Genomic DNA, 17166 nt, shown 5'->3' with positions numbered 1-17166 from the left:
GATTAGCATTTGTGCTTTTATTATTATAGATTGGCTATTTATATTATGTGTATTACCTATCAATTTATTCCTTTAATGAATACTAGTACGTCTTTTGAGCTCTTGCTTTGAGATTAAGTTATTGTGTTCACACTTCTTGCTCATTTTTATCTGGTAATTTCACCTTTTATGTAAAGACTAGAGACCCAATGCATGAAATTCGTGCAAGGGGCTCGGCCCTCTCAGTCCCGGCTGGCTCTTGCAGCCCCGCTTCATCCGGAGGGTCGTCCGGATGGTCATTCAAATGACTATCTGGACGGTTGTTCTGCTGTTTGGTCTAATCAGCATATTAGCTCTTTATTATATAGGATAAGTAAAAATTTATTTATGGGTTGAAGAGTTTTTTGTTAATTACATTATAATTTTTTTAGGTTGGCCTTTATGGAGAAAGGTATTAATTTTGTTTTGCTATTATAAACTTTAAATACACATTTGGTTATACATGTTACTATTTTCTTTGTGATTTCTGCTTAGAAAGGTTTTTCCCACCCAGTGAGTAAAAACTTTTTTCACCTATAGTTTTGGTATTCTAATTCTTTAATAGTTTAAGTTTTTACATTTATATCTTTAACCCAGCACAATTTTTTTTTTCTGGTAAGTGGTTTGAGGTAGAAATCTAAAAATTTCTTTTCACATAATTGTTTTCACCATAACATTATAAAAATTCAACTTTTCCCCATTGATTTGAGATTGATTGCGACTGCCAGCCCCAATTGCCCCCTCAGAGCTTCTCCACATCCCCCCGATCCTGAGGGGTGATTGGGGCTGGCAGCCACCACTCACACCCACAGCCAGTGCTGGAGCCACTGCTCACACCCGCTGCCAGTGCCGGCCCCGCTCACACCTGCTGCCAGTGCCGGCCCCGCTCACACCCACAGCCAGTGCTGGAGCCACCGCTCACACCTGCTGCCAGTGCTGGAGCCACCACTCACACCCGCTGCCAGTGCCAGCCCCACTCACACCCACAGCCAGTGCTGGAGCCACCGCTCACACCCGCTGCCAGTGCCGGCCCCGCTCACACCCACAGCCAGTGCTGGAGCCACCGCTCACACCCGCTGCCAGTGCCGGCCCTGCTCACACCCACAGCCAGTGCTGGAGCCACCGCTCACACCCACTGCCAGTGCTGGAGCCACCACTCACACCTGCTGCCAGCACCCGGCACTGGTCCTGATCGCTCAGTACTGTCAGCAGGTGCGAGTGGCAGCTGCTGAATTATGGTAGCAATTATCTCAGGTAGAAACTGCAGTTTTTAATCTTAACCTACTATTTGGCTTCTGTATACATTTGCTTGCTAAAACAATAGAAGAGTTATTTTGATTTTCTGAACTTATGTGTGATTGAATACTCCCTTGATGGCGGTTTGAATATCCCATTGATTGTGATCTTACTGGTCATCAAAGCACATTCTTCTGGGACCCAGGCTACAGATAACTGAGTTTCCGTTGACTCAGTGGTCCCGGAATCAGAACAGACCCTAAATTGCCTCAGTAGCTACAGATGATGCATTCCAGTTGACTCAGTGGTCCCGGAATCTGGACAGCACAATTATTCTAAATTGCCCCAGTGCTCCCAGTTAATGTGTTTCTGTTGATTCAGTGATTCGTAGATACTTTAGATAACTAACTTGCTCAATTTCGCTTCTGTAATTGCTTTGTGCAAACAGGTTCCTCATTCCAGACCCAAAGATGTAATCGATACCTTTGTGATATCCTGCCAATATAAGCCAGATGTGGCAAGCTGTTCGGGGCTGCGAGGTTTGGAGTGCTGAATGGCACCCTTGTATGCCACTGGCTTTTAATAAATGACTCCATAATTCGACTTCTTGAGGTGTCCTTTGTAAGATGGGGCTACAATGCAACACTGCCAGCCCTGATTGCCCCTGAGGGCTTTCCCACCTCCTCCTGCTTCTGCGGGGCGATCGGGGCAGCAGCCGCTGCTCGCACCCGCTGACGGCGTTGACCCCAATCGCTCTGCACCGTCAATGGGTGCGAGCGTGGCCGGCGCCATCAGCACATGGGAGTGGGGCTGCAGGCAGATGGGACCAGGAGCCGCGGCGGGAGGGGCCAGGCAGAGGCACAGAGGATGGGCCGAAACCCGCCCCTGTGCCCACTGCAGCCTCGCAGCCCACATTTCCTTTCAAGGTACACAATTTTGTGCACTGGGCCCCTAGTATCATTATAAAAATTCAACTTTTCCCCATTGATTTGAGATGTCTAGTACACTAGGTACACCTGAGACTTTCTTCATTTTTACTCTGTTCTGTTAATTTCGTACCAGAATCACATTCACTAAATTATTGCAGATTTAAAATAAATTTTGACATCTAACAGGGTAAGTTTCATGTTTGGTAATAATCTAAATGGTCTGTGATTTGAGACAGAAAATGTGTAACCTTCCCTGAAATTGTACCCTCTACTTCCTACAGACATGCATTTTTCGAGATACCATAGTATTAATTAGATTCTCAAAAGAATCCATGGCCCCAAATAACATTAAGTATCATTGATCTAAAGGAAGTGAAAATATTATAGTAATAATCAATGTTCTGCACTAAAGAATTATCCAAACACTAGCATCTTTTTTTCCAATATTTACAATAAAAGAATATTTGCTTTTGCAGGACTCCTTTTTCACAGCTCAGTGAAGAAGCCAGGTTTTGTTCATTTGCTTTAAGGTCTACTTTATCTGAACCAAATAACAACAGTATATAATCAAGCAAGAAAACAAAATTCAGCAGCAAACAGGAGAACATTTCCTGGATGACTGACTTGCAGTCCTGACAGTTTTCATAATGTGCTTGCTGTCACCTCCTGGAAGAAGGCTTTCTGCCCAACTAAAGTGGCCCCTCCCACTTCCCCTCTCCCACAATTCATTTGTGTATGTTTCTTATGTGTTCCTCAGCAGAATTTAAGCTCCAAGCAGGCTGTTATCCACCATTACACTTTCAGTGCTTAATCCAGTCAGGCACATAGTAGGAACTCAAAAAAAAACAAAATTATAGAATAATATATTTTAACACTTCCCAAGTGGGGAAAAATACATATGAGGTTTTCCCTTCCCCTCTGTAGACATATATTCAGGTACCAAACATGTGGGATTTTTGCACTGTCTTGGTTTATTTTGTTTTTATTTTGTTTAATGTTCTTAAAATATATCTGGCAAATCCAATGCTGGAGAAGACTAACAAGTGACAGGTACTGTCTGTGTCATCTGACTAGTTTTTATGAAGATGATAATGGCAAATGATTGTCCCTTTCCATGGAGGAAAGAGCAAAATGCTTAAGCCAAAGTAAGAAAAAAAAGGTACTCAACAAATGTTAGTTCGATATTTACCATCGTAAACTTGTCCCAGGGTAGAGCCTGGCTCAAGCAAGGTGCTTAATAAATATCTGTTGCAGGGGTCCTCAAACTTTTTAAACAGGGGGCCAGTTCACTGTCCCTCAGACCATTGGAGGGCCGGACTATAGTTTAAAAAAAAAAACTATGAACAAATTCCTATGTGCACTGAGGGCCCGGGACAAGTAGGCTGCTAAGCAGGACAGGCAGCAGCGGCAAAAACACCCAGAGGGCCAAATAAATGTCCTCAGCGGGCCGCATGTGGCCCACGGGCCGTAGTTTGAGGACCCCTGATTGTTGAATAAGTGATACTGAATGAGCATTAAAGAAATAAGACTGTAGTCCTGGCTGGTGTGGCTCAGAAGGTTGGGCACTGTCCCATGCACCGAAAGGTCACTGATTCCATCCCTGGTCAGGGCACATGCCTGGGTTGTGGGTTCAGTCCCAGGTTGAAGGTGTGTAGGGGAGGCAACCAATCAATGTTTCTCTCTCCCTCTCCCTCTCTCTCTAAAATCAATTTTTTTTAAAAAAGGAGTAAGACTGTAGAAGGTGCAGTCATAGGGAGCTGCCATTTCTCTGTCACTAGAGCTGCTTCAGTAGGAAAAGAGAAGCTTGCTCTCCACGTGGCTGACAACTGGGCTCAGCCACAGATCATTCCTCACCATCTGCCTGCATTTCCGTCAGAAAGGGAGCATGTGTGGAGCCTCTGAGTCCCACAGACTGTTTTTCCTGTGTGTTGCTTTCTTCTTTGCATAAACTAGCTGGATCGACTGTCTGAGAATAATAATAGAAAACCCAGTATAATTTTGGGATGCAGCACACATTTCATTGAGAAAAAGTCATATCCTCTAAGCTGTTCTCAGTAAATTAGAAAAAAAAAACAAAACAAAACATGGTTTTATATACATAACCAAGTAGGCGGAGACTAAGTACCTATAGTATAAAGGTGAATTTTATGCATAACAAAATTGACTTCACCACAAATTTTACATGGTCATCTCAGTTATATCTTATTTAACCCCATCACTTATATTAGATCCTTCATAAATCATCCCATAATTTACTCTGAATTTAATGAGACTAAAAATACATAAGTACATTCCTGGCAAATGGCAACTGTTCGTCCCTTGTTATATTTTGAGTTTAGAATTGCCACAACCCAGAGTGATGACAAGGGTCCTCTTTGAATAGACTTTTAACCGACTACGTGGTTGGCGTGTTTGCTGCTGAATTAAGAGCAGATAGTTACTTAGGCACAGCATCTGCGTGTATATTTGTGGAAGTAAAAGATGGTCGTGCGGAGAGAGATAACAATGCATATAAATTAATGTAGCCTGATTGCCCCCTCAGTCTCACCATAAGAGAGCATCTTCACATTATTTCTAGAATTTGTCAATGTAAGAAATATTTAAACCTGTAAAGAATTTTTGTGAGTTTATTTGAGCCAAACTGAGGACAATTGCTGGGAAGGAAAATCTCAACAGAGATTGGCAGTTTGCACCTTATTTTATACATTACAATCAAAAGAGAAGACATAAGGGAGGCGGGGCGGGGGGAGCGGGGAGCGAAGCTGGGAAATCTCCGGGGTTGGCTAAAGAGTAAAACAAACACATACTTCTTTTACATTTATGGGTATAGAATAGTTAGCAGTTAATAACACAATAACAATAGCAATCAAGGGTTTTGTGGTCTCTGCTCTCCTGCAGTGAGGATTTTGGGGGGCTGGGGAGGAAATTACCCTGACATTCCAAAGGTATGTTATCACAGATACAAAAAGACAATAGAAAAAAAAAAATAGAGAGGCTCAGTTAAGGTAAAAATTGGCTTTTGTATGGGAAGATACTAGCCTAGGACATGGCTATGGGCCATGACTCACTTTTAGTTAGAAACAGACCATTCTACGGTATGTGGTTACATTAGGTCTCTGAGTTGGTAAGGCCACCACATAGGCCTCCTCTGAACTTGTCAGGTTTAGTATGTGGCCCCTTTTTCGTGCACAAATTACACAACTAGAAATAGTTTCTGTAGCCAAATTATGAATTTCAACACCTTTATTAAATTAAACTCCCAATTTTTTTACAAAGTCAATATGAATTTTTAAGACATCCAGAGTAAGAGATTTTACTTTCTCAGTAAACCTTCAGTGTATTTTTCATATTGCATCTCAAAGAAATTCTCTTTTAGCCACATTCTTCATGCTACATTTAAAATGCATCTCAGGCCAAAACCGGTTTGGCTCAGTGGATAGAGCGTCGGCCTGCGGACTCAAGGGTCCCAGGTTCGATTCCGATCAAGGGCATGTACCTTGGTTGCGGGCACATCCCCAGTGGGGGGCGTGCAGGAGGCAGCTGATCGATGTTTCTCTCTCATCGATGTTTCTAACTCTCTATCCCTCTCCCTTCCTCTCTTCCTCTCTGTAAAAAATCAATAAAATATATTTTAAAATGTATCTCAGGTGCTTATGTCGGGGGAAGAGAGCAACAGCTATGAGTTGACTTTTCTTGCTTTAAATTTGAATATACTGCAAAAGTATTACTTTTAATCAGTGTTTTCTTTATTATTGTTTGTATAGCATTGTTAGAATTATCATCAGACTGGAGGCTTCTAATTTTAGCCTTTGAGTCTTATTTCCTAAATCTTTCTATACTTCTAAGGCTCCTTTCCAAACCTAGCCCATTTTCCACCTCCTCCTGGGCTGTGCCTCATGGATGTATTACAGCAGCGAGTGATCCGGACAGAACCATTAATGCCAATTACTCTCTTAATTACCTAAGCTTTCTAAGTTCCGATGTCTGGCAGAGAGAACACTGCCTTGTTCTCCTCCCTCAAAATAGTCTGGGCTGCTCCTGCCCTTTGCTCTTCCATCTAAAATTGAAGATCTGCTGGTCATGTTCCATGGAAAAGCCCTCATTGGAGCCGCATTGACGTTAGAGGTCAATTTTGGAAGCAGTTAGGGAAGAAGTAGCATTTTCACTGTGCCCCAGTCCTTTTGAAACAGGAATTTTAGGGGGATATAGGCAGGTTTCGGGATTTTTTAGAATTGGGGTCCATGGGAAAATGCACGGAGCTGCAGGCTGCAGCCTGGGAGAAGGTACATTTCCATAACACAAGGAAGCCAGGTGCAGTTACATTTCCCTAAGACAAGGAGACAGCAACAGGTGTATTTCCATAAGACAAGGGAACTGGAAGTAGCCAAGAAAGGTCTATATTTACAAAATAAAGAGAAGGAAGCCCTTCATTCAGAGGGAGAGGAAGAAAGCCCAAAGGGAATAGGGGAACAATAAGGGAAGGAGGGGGGAACTTCACCTGCCCCATGTGCGGTTAGACCTTTGAGACCAGGAATTACCATAGTGACCAGTCTAAGGGAATAGTGACCAATCAGAGGGGATATCAAGGCACCAGGATTTGCAGCCTTTATAAGCTGTAGGGAAGAAGAACCCAGTGGGACTCTTCCCCTTCCCCACGTGGGAGTCAGTTCAGGGACTCTTCCCCCTCCCTACTTGGGAGTCCATTCTGTGGGACTCCTCCTCCCCACATGGGAGTCTGTACTTGTTCTTCAATAAATCTCCACCTTTGCTATACCACTTTCTGTCCGTGGATTCATTCTTCCATTCTGGCGGACAAAGAATCCGGGGTCCAGTCCAAAAAATAATACAAGGTCCAGGTCAAAAAAATAATACAAGGTGTTTTTCAAAGTCAGCTGGGAGCCTAGATTTTTTAAAAAGTTTTCATCACCAACTTGAAGAAATAAAGAAGTCAACTCAGACAACGCCTTAGAAAAACACACCTTACGAAAGCAATTCAAGAAGAAATGGAAATTCTGAATCTACCAGTAATCATCAAAGAAATTGAATAAGCAGCTTAAAATTGAACCCCTATTATCCTGTCCCCAAATACACTACATGGTTTTACAGGCCAGTGAACCAAGCATTTGAGAAAGTCCCTATCTTATAAAAAAAGTTCTAGAGAATAGAAAAAATAGTTTTCATATTGTCAGCATAGACAGATATCACTTTTATTCCTGAACATAGCGTGTGTGAATGAGGTAGTTCCCTGCAACTCCAACTTTATCATGTATAGGTTGCTGACATTAGTAAATGCTTTTTCTATATTCACTGAGGTGATCATCTAGTTTTTCTCTTTTTATATTTTGAGGGGCTAATTCCATTAACATTTTCTAATGTTAAAATGTCCTTATATGCCTGAGGAAACCTTAAAGTGCTCAAGATACGTTTTTTCTAGATAATGTTTTATTCTTAGTTTTATTATTTTTGCTCATAATTGTTATGTCTCGTTGATACCGTTGCAATAATCTGGTTATTATTTAACAGTAAAGGAGTAAATAATAAAAGGGAGGACTAGATAGTATAGGCATGCCATTAATGCAGCTTTGCTAATTTAACACTCTCCAACTCTGTTCCCTGCTGATCCATGGGGAAAAGGACTGGACAAAGGCAATTTGGACGCATGCCCAGCAAGGTCTGAGTGACATGGGAAGGTGCCTACCTGTTGGTCAGTCACACCTGGGAGCAAGTCAGTGGCCACTGAAAGGACGCAAAACCTGAGTATGTAAACTTCTGAACAACAGAAGTACCCTCTCTCTCACACAGGGCTCTTGGCTCGTCACTCTCCTGCTTGCCTGTGCTCCTGTGACTCCTGCTGCAGGGGGCACGCTCCCTGCACTCGCCCATGTGGCTCGTGGCCATGTGGGACCCACACATGGACTGATGGACTGAATTTGGACCGAACTGGACTCAGAACAATGGAACGGAAGCTGTGGACACTGGCTCTTTTGGCTCTGCTGGCCCAGCTGCCCCTCTTTCAGGACTGGGTTAAGGGAAGTGGGACACTGGAAACAGGAAGGTAAGTCCATGCAAATAAAGCCTTTTACCACACCTCCTTCCCCCTGGGGGCTTCTGAAAGTGCTCCTTTCAGCAGTAGCCCCGGAACCTCCACCCCACTCCCATGAGCAAGGGAGGAATTTATTCTCCAATCAGAATGTGATTGTCACTTTCTGATCTTACCCTGAGATGGTTTAGGTATCAAGATTAGGCTATTCTAGCACCTTTAACTGATGATGTAGCCAGTGGAAATGGGGTTCTTCCATGGAGTCACAAGAAAAGCATTTCCGGGGACCCACACATGGGAGGATGAGGTATAGTGGTAAGATTTGTTGGGGTAGAAATAAATGACTGCACCTAGGTGCCCAGTATTTCATCCATGACCAGATGACTCAGTTCTTTACTGCTGGGGAAGAAGTGCAGTCTTGTCTTCACCAAGCCCAGAAGGAGGGCCAGAGTCCAGAAATTCTGTGCCATTGGCCCGGCATCGAGGGTGTAGTTCAGTTCAGTCCATGCCAAGACTTAGTCTAGCTCAGTCTCTGTCCCCATTGGCTAGCTTGGTCTCTGTACTCGGCTGCGCTCTGGCCTGCTGCATTGCCATACCCAGGCCTGCACTTGGGCCCCCAGAGGTGCAACGGAGAATACACGGGAATAGGAGAAGGATGGGCGGACGTGTGCTACCGAGAGGGGCCTCTGTTAAACTTTGATATTACCGTGGGCTTTCAGACTAACCATTCTCTTTTCCAGTCCTCTGTGGGTTTGTGCTGGGCCCTCCCCCAATCTATCCATTTCTTAGATCTTCTAGGGTTCTTTGCCCCTTATCCAATTAGATCCTTTTCCCAGATTAGGTACCTCCCTATATGGTTGTCATTTTAGCTCCTACTGTCCATGCCTCAGCAGAAGAATTTCCCCTGCTGTTTTATTGGAGGAACATTCCCTCCATAATCCCATAATCCTGGCCAATGGGGACCAATTCTTCTTACTCACTTAGGGGATTAGGCCCCTCAGTGGAGGATGCAGCTGCCCACCTGGGGAGCCTGTGGATGCCTTAATGTCCAATTCCATTTGCTCCCTTTCTTTATATCTGTCTATGCTGACAATATGAAAACTATTTTTTCTATTCTCTAGAACTTTTTTTATAAGATAGGGACTTTCTCAAATGCTTGGTTCACTGGCCTGTAAAACCATGTAGTGTATTGGGGGACAGGATAATAGGAGTTCAATTTTAAGCTGCTTATTCAATTTCTTTGATGATTACTGGTAGATTCAGAATTTCCATTTCTTCTTGAATTGCTTTCGTAAGGTGTGTTTTTCTAAGGCGTTGTCTGAGTTGACTTCTTTATTTCTTTAAGTTGGTGATGAAAACTTTTTAAAAAATCTAGGCTCCCAGCTGACTTTGAAAAACACCTTGTATTATTTTTTTGACCTTCTGGCAATTTGTATTCTCACCTAAAAATTATGCTGTCTCGTCCAGGTTTTCTGAATTTATTGCCTCATATAACGGAATCACCTAACCTCCCCAGAGCCCAGATAAATTAGAACTATCTCTTCTTCTTGATCTACCTGGGACTTGAACCCTAATAGATCAAGTTAGTCTGACAGTGTTTGTTCTTCATGGAAACTTGCTGGCAGCCATCAGCAAGGCGCTTGAAAGTTGTTTTCTTTCCAATGATGTTTAAATGTACAGACATTTACTACATAGAATTTATGCTCACATTGCTATAGTTTTGGGAATTTTTACCGTGAATACCATCGAGTGTGCTCCCCAAGAACAAATTTTGGAAACACAGTAACAGAATATAAACCATAGATGGAACCTTGAGCAGGTTCTTTAAGGTGGCATGTTGTTCTGAGGAAGACGTGGTAGAATGTAGGTACAGAGAAATGCCTACTATACCCTCAGCATTTTCCTCTCTCCCTCGTCATAAACTAAAATGCACTATAATCTTATGTCACTGGTAAGAAGCACTAATGAATGATGTTCCAAAGCAACTGAAGTAAGACATCAGATGCAAATTAAAAGATTATTAGCAAATGTGAAGATCATCTCCATGGTTTCTCATCTTAGGTATTCCAGGAAAGGAGATCTAGCAGCTGCTACTCCTTTACAGTGTGTTTGTATGGCCTTCATAGTGTGCGTGCGCGTTTGTGTGTTCAAGAGTTTCCCAGTTCCTAACTACTGCAATCCACTTAGTTCTTTTGAAAGAATTAATTAATGGATTACTAAACTATAGCCCAAGGGCCAAAGCCAGCCTACAGCTGTTTTTTGCAAATAAAGTTTTATTGGAACGCAGTCATGCTCATTTTTTTAAAATGTACTTTCTATGGCTGTTTTTTGTACTACAAATGCAGGATTGAGTGGTTTTGATAGAGATGGCCCACAGAATGAAAATATGTGCTATCTTGCTTTTTATAAAAAAGCTTGTCAATCTTTAAATCAGTATGTGTCAAGAATAGCTTAATCTAAGGAAGTAATCTTAAACTGGGGTTTGCAAATAGGTTATATAGGGCCCTTTATTCTAAGAAACAAATTGCATTATTTATTTTGTGTGTGAATTTTACTGGTAGGAGGGTCCCATGGCTTTCATTAGATTCTCCAAGGGGTCTTGTGACCCCAAACTATATTAAGAACTTATGTTTTAGGTGAATATTGTTTATTTGCTCTTTTGTAAAAATATTTTTTTATTGATTTCAGAGAGAGAGGGAGAGGAAGAGATAGAAACATCAATAATGAGAGAGAATCATTGGTTGGCTGCCTTCTGCACACCTAAACCTGGGCATGTGCCCTGACCGGGAATCAAACTGTGACCTCCTGGTTCATAGGTCGATGTTCAACCACTGAACAACACCGACGGGGCTCTTTATTTGCTCTTTTAAAACCAGAAGATGTGGAAAAATTGAAACCCTTGTATACTATTGGTGGGAATGTAAAATGATCTAGCCCCTATGGGAAAAGTACAGTGGTTCCTCAGAAAATTAAAATAGAACTACCATAGGTTCCAGCAATCCCACTCTGGGTATATATCTGAAGGAAATGAAATCAGTACCTGGAAGAGCTCTATGCACTCCCACATTCACTGCATCATTGTTCACATAACATCATTATTCAAGAAACACCTAAATGTCCATCAATGGATGAGTGAATATAGAAAATGTAGTGTGTATATAGTATATGCAATGGCATATAATTCAGCCTTAAAAAAGAAAGAAAATTGTGATTTGTGACAACATGGATGAACCTGAAGACACTGTGCTAAGTGGAAATAGGATAGTCCCAGAAGGAAAAATACTATAAGATTCCACTTATATGAGGTATCTAAAATAGTCAAACTCACAGAAACAGAGAGCAGAATGGTTTTGCAGGGGCTGGAGGAAGGAGGGGAGGAGGAGTTACTGTTCACAGGTGTAAAGTTTCAGTTATACAGGATAGTAAGTATAATGGAGATCTGCTGTGGAATATTGTGCCTATAGATAACAATATTGTTTAGTGCACTTAAACATTTGTTATAGGGCAGATTTTAGTTACATGTTCTTATCATAAATTAAAAGCAAGACAAATAAACAAACAAAAAATTGACCCAAAGGGTTGTTGTTTTTTTTTAGAGGATGGGAAAGTTGGTAAATACTGTTGCTAAGGGATTTTTTTGAGTGTGAAAAAATTGTATAACTCTCCAGAGTTAACTCTAAGTCATTAATTTCTATTGACTGTGTGTCACATACTGTTCATCATGTCTTATTTTTACAACACTGCCTAATTAGGGTATTAATCCCTAATTTTATAGGGATTATGACATAAGGCTCATTGAGGAGTCATCATTTATTCTAAACAATCTATATATATATAAAAGGTTAAGTGACCAGCAGACCAGTTGGTAGGTATGATGCGCACTGACCACCAGGGGCCAGACGCTCAACGCAGGAGCTGCTGAGCAACAGCAACTTTGCAGAGTGCCCTCTCACACTCCGGGACCCCTCAGGGGATGTCAGACTGCCAGTTTCCGCCGGATCCCCACAGGCCAGGTCAAAGAACCCCACCTGCTGGAGGGACCCCGCTCACTCCACAGATGCCCTTCGAGCCCCCCAGCCACCCCAGGTGCTGCAGGCCGGGGAGGGACCACTGGAGATTGGCTCCAGGGAGTGTCCGGCCCTGTCTCACCCAGTCCTGCCCCGCTGGCCACCTTCTAATTAATTTCCTTTCAATGTGCACGAATCCGTGCAACAGGCCTCTAGTAGCTAATAATAGTAAGATCTGAAATGGAGTGTGATTTTTAAGACTGTATCACACATCCTCCTCACCAGAGTCATATATTATCAGAAGTTGACTTTGACATGTAATAAGGAATTTAAAGTCAGTTTTAAATTGAGTAAAAATCTTCTATTGCTGCTCACTGGAACCGCAAAGCTCAAGGTCCCTTCACCCTCGGTATTCTCTGCAGCTCTTTCCTCTGAACTCATCACTCCACAGAGTGGAGGACAGGGCTCCTCTCTTCTCAGAATCTACCCCTTCCACAGCCAGAGGAACATTTTCTCTCACCTGTGGCCTTCCTCAAGGCCCTCCTTCTCTCTCTCCTTCCTGTCCTTGATAAAGAGCCTTGTCTTAGCAAAGACTTCAGACTTTCAAAAAACATATTTGTTTTCAAGTTGCTTCTATGTTAGACCACAGATAGAACCTTATGCCAAAAAAAATAAATAAATAAAAGCTCAGGTGGGAGTGAGGGCATTATGTGGAGGTGGGTACAGAGAACCAAACCACAGATGAATTTCTAAATATATTATCTTGTGATGGTCTTATTGGCCATGAGAAACCATTCAGATCTTTGTGGAGGAGAGTGATGATGGAAGCTTTGTTTCAACAAATGGGAAACTGCTGTGTCTTTGCTGTAAACTAAGAGTCAATACTTGGCCATCTCACAACAGAATAAGCATAGCCTACCTCACACAGGGCAGCATCTGGTACTTCCAGAGATCTTGCTATTTGTGGCTGGAATAAGTGGGTGGAAGCAAATTTAAACAAGTAAAACAGATTAGATAATAAACAGTCATACTTGGACCTGGGACTTTATTAGGCATCAGGGTGTAAAGGCAAAGGAGGAACCTAATGGGGCATATTTTGCACTCAGATTGAATCAACAATCTCTTCTTAATCTTCAGACTACCCAAACTTAATGCTGAAGTTATTATGAAAGAAAGTTTACTTTGATTGCTTGAAAATAATTGCAAATGGCTAACATTTACCTTAAATTGTAACTTGCAAATGCAATGGAATTGAATGGGATTTCCTGCTAACCATCCCTTACTTATACCTTTGTTGACTTTCACACATAAGAAAAAGAAATAAGAATTAGAAAATTTAGCGTTCCCACATAACATTACTCATTTTTTAAGCACTCTTTGAAAACTAGACACTAGTGTATTTCTTTCTGCTTTAAATGTTCCACGGTTCTCTTCTTCAAGTGTTTTCTTAGGAAAGGCATCCTGCTTTCTGGATGTACAAATCATTTACACGATGCTCAATCTATCATTCTGGATCAAATTGCCTTTGGTCTGCATTTGAAAAATATAAGGTCCTGGCAACAACATGTGTGCTCCTTGCAGTGGGTGACATCCCTTCTGGGCAACCTTTTGTGAAATCACATGGATGGCAACCAGCCTAGCATTGGTTGTCCTCGTTTAGGCAATGGCATTTGAGCTGCTGTCGCCTTCATCTTGCAGCATCTCAGAGCCAGCTATCCATCCAGGTTTTCAGCAGCATCAACGATGGTTATTCTTTTTCTTGCTGAATTTATAAAATGTACTATGGCATTTTCAATAATCCAAGTATTCAAGAAGACAAGCTTATTTATTTATTTATTTATTTATTTATTTATTTATTTATTTTTAAATAAATCTTTATTGTTCAGATTATTACAGTGTTCCTCTTTTTTTTCCCCCCATAGCTCCCCTCCACCTGATTTCCCACCTCACCCCATGCCCTTACCCCACGCCCCGCCACTGTCTTCATCCATAGGTGTAAGATTTTTGTCCAATCTCTTCCCGCAACCCTCACGCCCCCTTCCCCCTGAGAATTGTCAGTCCACTCCCTTTCTATGTCCCTGATTCTGTTATATTCACCAGTCCATTCTGTTCTCCAGTTTTTATTCACTTGATTTTTAGATTTACTTGTTGGTAGGTATGTATTTGATGTCATTTTGTTGTTCATAATTTTTATTTTTACCTTTTTCTTCTTCCTCCTCTTCTTAAAGAATACCCTTCAGCATTTCATGTAATCCTGGTTTGGTGGTGATGAACTCCTTTAGCTTTTTCTTGTCTGTGAAGCTCTTTATCTGACCTTCAACTCTGAATGATAGCTTTGCTGGGTAGAGTAATCTTGGTTGTAGGTTCTTGCTGTTCACCACTTTGAATATTTCTTGCCACTCCCTTCTGGCCTGCATAGTTTCTGTTGAGAAATCAGCTGACAGTCATATGGGTACTTCCTTGTAGGTAACTAACCGTTTTTCTCTTGCTGTTTTCAAGATTGTCTCTTTGTCTTTTGCTCTTGGCATTTTAATTATGATGTGTCTTGGTGTGGTCCTCTTTGGATTCCTCTTTATGGGGTTCTGTGCGCTTCCTGAACAGGTAAGTCTATTTCTTTCACCAGGTAGGGAAAGTTTTCTGTCATTATTTCTTCTAATAGGTTTACAATATTTTGCTCTCTCTCTTCTTCTGGCACCCCAAAAATTCGGATGTTGGTACGCTTAAAGTTGTCCCAGAGGCTCCTTACACTATCTTCATATTTTTGGATTCTTTTTTCTTTTTGTTTTTCTGGTTGGGTGTTTTTTGTTTCCTCATATTTCAGATCTTTGGTTTGATTCTTGGGGTACGTTGATCTACAGTTGAGTTTCTGTATATTCTTTATTTTAGACAGTGTATGCTTAATTTCTGACTGGTCCTTTTCCATTTTTTTGGCATTCTCAGTAAGATCCTTAAAGGTCTCACTAAGTTCCTCGGCAGTTTTTAGAAGATTCTTGAGTAACCTTATAAATGTGGTTCTGAACTCTATGTCATCCAGTAGTTTGCTTTCCTCCATTTCTCTCATTCGTGACATGTTTCTTTGTCTCCGCATTTTGCTGCTTCCCTGTGTTGATAGAGTGGCTTTGTGTGGTAGGTGACCTATAGGGGCCAGTAGCTCAGCCTCCCCAATCACCTGAGGTGGACGCTCTTGGTACACCCCTTTGTGGGCTGAGTGCAAAGTCTTGGTGTAGTTAAGCCTTGATTGCTGTCGGTACACTGGGAGGAATTGACCTCCAGGCCAATTGGCTGTGAGGACCCGCTGTGTCTATAATGGAAGAACTGCTGTGCTGGAGACACGCTTATGGTGCAGGACTTGTTTCAGTGGGTCTTTGGTGCTCACTGAGTCTGCCTCTTGAATGTGTCACTTATGGATGTGAGGAGTTGAAATCTGGTGTCTCACACTGACCACTAGGTACACTGGCTTCTGGATCTCCAATGGGGTGCAGGTCAGCTACTGTCTGAGGCCACCCAGCAGTAGCTACAGCGAGAACTACACTTTTCTCCTCTTTGCTTGGGGTTTGGAGGTTTTGGAGCTGTCTGACCCAGGCTGCAAGTTTGCTAGGTTAAGCTGCGATAGGGCAGGCCATTCATATGCTAAAGCCGCTGCTGGAGCTTGGGTGGGTTTGTAGATTGTGCAGGGCGGGGGTCTCAGGGCGTGACTAGGTTAGGACGTGGCAAACAGTGATGGCTGCCAGTTAGCTGGCTCTGCGTCTCTGACTGCATCCCCGCATCCCACGCCCCAGCACAGTAAACAATTATTCCTGCGCTCAGCCCTGCAAGCAAGCCACCCTCACTTTCCGACCGGATGGCAGACAGTCCAGCTTCTCCCCGTAGGAGTTCGGGTCCCCCTTGTCTCCCCAGAAACTGGAGTTTGGAGTAATCGGGAGCTTTTCTCCCTTCGGGTTGAAAAAAGCAGCGCTCCCAGTCGCCTTCCGCCAGCCCGATTCATGCGCCTCCGTACCTCAGCTTTTCAGCGCTTGTGCACATCTCAATGCTCTTTTCTCTTTCCTTCTAGTTGTAGAACTTCCACTCAGCCAGCTTTCCCGTGGTTCTGGGTGATAGACGTTTTGTCTTTTAGTTGTAGTTTTGAAATTGTTGTGCGAGGCAGCAGTTTAGGTGTTTACCTACGCCGCCATCTTGGATCTCGAAAGCAAGAAGACAAGCTTTTGTGTGATGGTTGATTCAGGCCCACACCCACATTAAAGATAGAGGTCTTGTAACTATACAGCCAACTCCTATAAGAAGAGGGAATGCACAAATAAGCTGAATCATCTTTTAATCCTATTATTTTAATCACCAAAGTAAAATTCGGGATTATCCTTGCTAAAGTAGAGGAGCAATTACAGCTAATCCCAAATATTGTTTTTGTATTAGATTTGGCTCCTTGCTTACCATTTACTATTCATAATATAATAACTGATTAGAGGAGGAGGCAACATAAAAACAAATAATTCTTGCCCAGCTGGTGTTCAGTTTGATTTCTGGTCAGGGCATATGCCTGGGTTTTGGGCTTGATCCCCAGTGTGGGGCATGCAGGAGGCAGCTGATCAATGATTCTCTCTTATTCTTGATGTTTCTATCTCTCTCTCCCTCTCCCTTCCTCTCTGAAATCAATAAAAATATATATATTTTAAAAACACACATAATTCTTGCAGCTAGAATTGAGTAAAAACATAGAAAATAAAAACTTTTTTGAAATAAAATACTGAGTTTAGATTTGAAAATAGTCATGGGTCCACAAAGTAAATAGTCTATAAAGAATGGAGCATAATTTTAAACTCCCACTACAAATGATCTTTTGAGAGAGTCTCTGGTTTAGAGAGTCTGAGGTTTTCCTTAAACTGTCCATGCATCCCTGACACACTTTCTTGCCCTGACCCCAGGAAACTTGGCACTGGGA

Source organism: Plecotus auritus (genome assembly GCF_963455305.1).
Source record: "Plecotus auritus genome assembly, chromosome: 1".
Classification (NCBI taxonomy): Eukaryota; Metazoa; Chordata; class Mammalia; order Chiroptera; family Vespertilionidae; genus Plecotus; species Plecotus auritus.
Note: the sequence above shows the minus strand (reverse complement) of the source record.